The 5,000-nt window shown below is 38.9% G+C and overlaps 1 long non-coding RNA gene across 1 annotated transcript in view; it reads left to right on the forward strand.

Moving 5' to 3' along the window:
- The window catches only part of LOC135216836 (uncharacterized), a 6,450-nt gene that overhangs the window by 377 nt on the left and 1,073 nt on the right, over positions 1 to 5,000 (forward strand). Inside the window, exon 2 of the long non-coding RNA XR_010314937.1 lies at positions 68 to 322. This is a non-coding gene — a long non-coding RNA (uncharacterized LOC135216836). The remainder of the gene's footprint in view (positions 1 to 67; positions 323 to 5,000) is intronic.

Consider the following 5,000-nt stretch of genomic DNA (forward strand, 5'->3'; position numbering starts at 1 on the left):
TAGGATTACATTTTAAGTGTCTGTTTACAATTTGGAGGTTTGTTTTAATTTGGAAACTTGTTTACAGGCTGAATGTTACTCAATAAAGTATTCATGTGGCACTTGGTGACTGTATCTACCCGATCCATACAATTCAGCACCTGCTACCCATGGTTGAGGGAACTTTGATTGGACATTCTACACATCCCTGCTAGTCAAGATGGATCGAGCCAAGACAGTGCGTACATCGGAGAGGAGGAAATTCAACCGAACCCTGAAACTGTTCGACGAGAGTGTGAAGCAAGACGACTCGACAGAGATTTTGAAGCCTGCATTTGATGAGGTCTGTGACGCCTATAAGAGGTTAGAAAAGGCTAATGATGATTTTATTTCGTGCATTGATGAGTCTCATGAGAAATTATGTTAGCCTATTAGAATCGGCTGAGGATTATATTAATTGAAGTGTATAGGTTGAAATGTAAGGCACATTCTCAAATACTTGCGAAAATAGACAGTGAAAAGGGTAAGCAAAAAACAGACAACACAAAGTTTATAGTTAAGAAGCTTGAACCTCCTAGATTTGACGGACAATAAGACTGTACCCATCCTTTAGAAAGGACTTTGACAGATTAATGATTAAGAACTATGGGGAGGATCCATATGTCCTTAAGCAGTGTTGTTAGGCGAGGCCTTGAAAGTGGTACTTGGGGTTGATGATGATTTCCATAAGATGATGGCCAGACTTGATGAAAAATTGGAGAATGTAACAAAGGTGGTGGACCTCTGTTTTTGTGGTGAGATAAGAGCCCTTAAGCCTGTGCCAGAAGGCAACAACAAAAAACTTGTGGAATTGGTGAATACTGTGGAGAGGGGGATGGCTTGATTATGTGTAAGCTAGATCTTAAATCAGAAATGAATAACACTACTGTAATTAGCTTAGTAGAAAAGCTCTTACCCCCAACATTGAAAAGGGAATGGGTTTTTAAAAGCTAGTGAGTCCTAAAGTGAGAAGGAATTGGAAAATTATTAGAATTTTTAGAAAAAGAAAGGAAGGTAATAGAGTATGTGCAGGAAGGAGTGAGGTCAAGTACAACCACTGATAGGGCAGCAGTGCACAGTGCGACTCATGAGGATCACTGTTATACAGATAATTTGAATGAAGCAATTAAGCAGTTAAGAGAAAACCAAGAGTCGCAACAACAACAATTAAATGAATGTATTGTAAACATGAACCAAATTGCTTCAAACTTATCAAATCAAGCTAGGAGTAGACCTAACATGTCACCTAACATTAATAAGAACTGTTGGTTTCATGGTACAGCTTCCCATAGCATTTTGGATTGTTCAGGGTTTCAGCACTTGGATAATAAATCTAAATATGAGCTGTTAAAAAGCATAGAGTATGCTTCATCTGCTTACGAAAAGGGACTGTCAGTAGTGACTGTTTGAACAGAGAGTTATGTCATATTAAAGATCAAAATAATGAAGTATGCGGCAGACGTCACCACCCTATTCTCCATTCTTTGTTTGTACAAAATTATTTCACCAGTCGAGTACAGGGATCAAATAACTTATTGTCGAGGGAGGGAGTATTGTTGATGATTGGATATGCAGAGTAAAGGGCAAAAGGTGGCAACATTGTGGGATCCAGGTTCAAATTTAACCATGATTACGCATCGGATGGCAAACAAGTTGGGTTTGAGAGGTAAAGATGTAAGTCTCACTGTAACTAAAGTTGGAAATAGCACTGAGCTGTTTGACAGTAAAGTTTATAATGTGCCAATTACTGATTTGACTGGTACTGAATGGACTATTGAAGCTTGTGGTATCAATGAAATTACATCTGACATTGGCAGAATTTGACACCACATTGATAGCTAAATTATTTGGTGTAGAGGAGTGGAAAATTTGTCGGCCAACAGGCAAGGTAGATTTGTTAATTGGCGTGGATCACAGTAGCATGATACCTCAAGTGGTTAGAACCATTGATACCTTACAGCTAATGCAAAACAATTTTGGAATGTGTGTAAGAGGTTCATATCCAGTTATGAATAAGAATATGGGTACTAATAGTGTCTTAACGGTAAGGATTAGCCACATGACTGTAGCTACTGAGGTCAATGACATCATACCACGATACAGTGAGAACCTCTCAAAACAGTTAGAAGATTTTTTTTCAGTTGAAAATTTTGGAACTTCATGTATACCTAAATGTAGTGGTTGTAAATGTGGGAAGTGTTCATTGAGTGGGGAACATAGCTTGAAGGAGGAAATGGAATTAAAACAGATAGAAGAAGGACTTAATTATGATTCAATAAATGGGTATTGGATTGCAAGCTATCCATGGATTAAGGATCCTAACAAACTCCCTAATAATGTTTCCCTTGCATATGGAAGACTAAAATCTACTGAACGAAGGTTAATAAAGCTCGGGAGCGATTACTCTAAAAAATATAATGATCAGATTTTAGATATGGTTCATAGGGAAGTTGCTAGAAAATTGAACATAGATGAGATAAGTAATTATAATGGTCCCGTTCACTACTTGCCCCACCATGAAGTCCACAAGCCAGACTCAGTTTCTACCCCTTTGAGAATTGTGTTCAACTCTTCTTCCTCTTACCTTGGTCACGTACTCAATGATTACTTTGCAAAGGGCCCTGATGTGCTAAACAACATGATTGCTATACTGATACGTTTTAGGCAACATGCTGTGGCCTTCGTAGCATATATTAAGAAAATGTACAACTCTGTACGAATTTCAGAACTTGATCAACATACTCATAGGTTTTTGTGCGGGACTTAGAAACTGACAGAGAGCCAGATCACTATGTGCTTACTACTGTGACCTTTGGTGATAGACCTAGTGGCATAATAGCAATGATGGCCTTACGTAAAACCACCGAGATGGATGAATCCTTTCCCCTAACTGCAGAGTTGATCAATCGCAACTCGTATGTTGATGATATACTGTCAAGTGTATCGACGGTTGAAAGGGCTAAGAGAAGTATTGTAGAAGCTAATGCAATATTATCTCGGGGAGGATTTCAGATCAAGCACTGGGTTATGTCAGGTGAGAGTCCAGAAGATAATTTTCTTAACATCTTGAAAACTGATAAGGAAAAGGTACTGGGGTTGAACTGGAATCCTAAGGAGGACCTGTTTTTCTATGTGATAAAGATAAATTTCTCTAAGAAAGTAAAAAATATTCGAATGGAGCCACCCATAAAGAAATCAGAAATCGATGAGAAACTCCCAAATACGTTTAAATCGAAGGATGGTACTCAGTCAAACTGCTTCGGTATATGATCCCCTTGGGTTCATTGTGCCATTCACCTTGAAAGCAAAGTTGCTATGCGCGATTTACTAACCACCATCAGTGAAAAGGAGCGAAGATTAGATTGGGATGAAGCGATGCCACAGTATATGTATGAAAGATGGAGAAAGTTATTTAAAGAAATGTATGAGTTAGAAACTTTGACGTTCCATAGATGTGTGAACCGACCTAAAGACGCCGTTGGTAAGCCTGATTTAGTCATTTTTGCAGATGCAAGTAAGTTAGCTTATGGAGCCTGTGCGTACTTGAGGTGGAAAGTGAGGAGGACCCCTTTGTAAGTAAACTCTTGATGGCAAAGAATAGGATTGCTCCTACTCGACAGCTCACCATCCCACGGTTAGAGTTGTGTGGGGCTGTGTTGGCCTGCCGGTTGAGGACTGTGATTGAGAAGGAAATAGACATTGAACTTGAGTCAGTCATACATATTATTGATTCATCTATTGTCAGAGCACAAATTTGTAATAAGTCAAGCAGTTTTAATATTTTTGTCGCTACTAGAGTAGCAGAAATTCAAAACTAAATCAAATCTGTTGAATGGTTTTTGGACATCCTCAGGAAATAATCCAGCAGACTTAACTACAAGGCCTACACACCCTATGCTTTTAGATTCTGATTCTTTATGGGCAGAATGGACCCCCATTTATGTGTTTACCTGTTAGTGAATGGCCCATCAGTCAGTCAAATGATCTCGAACTACCAGATATTGCTCCAGTCAAAATTGTAAATAATCTATATAGGGATAATACTGTTATAATTGATGTAAATAGATATGGTAGTTACAGTAAGCTTTTAAGAGTGACTGCTAGATTTTGTTTTTTAAAGGCAGTTAGGTTGAGGTCATTTAAAGGTGTCTTTTTAGTTCCTCACTCAGATGATCTGAAAGTAGCAGAGGATATATGGGTGGGGTGGGTCCAGAAGACTATAGCTGGTGACTGGGAAAAGAGATATGAGAGACTTGGAGCTGTGATGAATGAGGAAGGTTTAATATGTGTTGGTCAAAGGATTTCAGTATGGCTGAAGGATAATTGGAACAGGAGTACATTTGTATTGTTACCTGTTAGGCAATTCATTCACAAGATTGTATGTTAAACACATCCATGAGATAGATCATGCTGGTGTAGAGGTAACCTTGAGCCAAATTGCAATCCAAGTTTTGGGTGCCTGGAGCCAGGAAACTTATAAAGTCAGTGAAGGCTCGGTGTGTCATTTGTCGTAAATTGGCTAAGAAGACTGAAGAGCAATGCATGGGTCAGTGTCCATCTGAGAGACTTCAACCCGCCCCACCCTTTTTAATACAGCTATTGATTTGTTTGGACCATTTATTGTGAAAGACACGGTCAAGAGGCGCACTAGAAAAAGGGTTTATGGGATAATCTTTAATTGTATGGTGAGTAGAGCTGTGTACTTAGATTTAGCAGAGGGTTATGATACAGAGAATTTTTTAATGACATTACGTAGGTTTGTCTCCATAAGAGGATTTCCAAAGTGTATGCATTCAGATGGAGGCACACAGTTAGTAGCAGCTAACAAAGAATTGCGAACTATGGCCAGGAACTGGAATATGACACAAATTTTAGAGTTTGGTAGTGTTTTCGGAATGAGTTGGACATTCAACAAGTCTGCAGATGCTCCATGGGAGAATGGGTGCAGCGAATCTCTGATAAAGTCTGTAAAGAGATGTATT

The sequence above is a fragment of the Macrobrachium nipponense genome, chromosome 6 (assembly GCF_015104395.2).
Source record: "Macrobrachium nipponense isolate FS-2020 chromosome 6, ASM1510439v2, whole genome shotgun sequence".
Taxonomy (NCBI): domain Eukaryota; kingdom Metazoa; phylum Arthropoda; class Malacostraca; order Decapoda; family Palaemonidae; genus Macrobrachium; species Macrobrachium nipponense.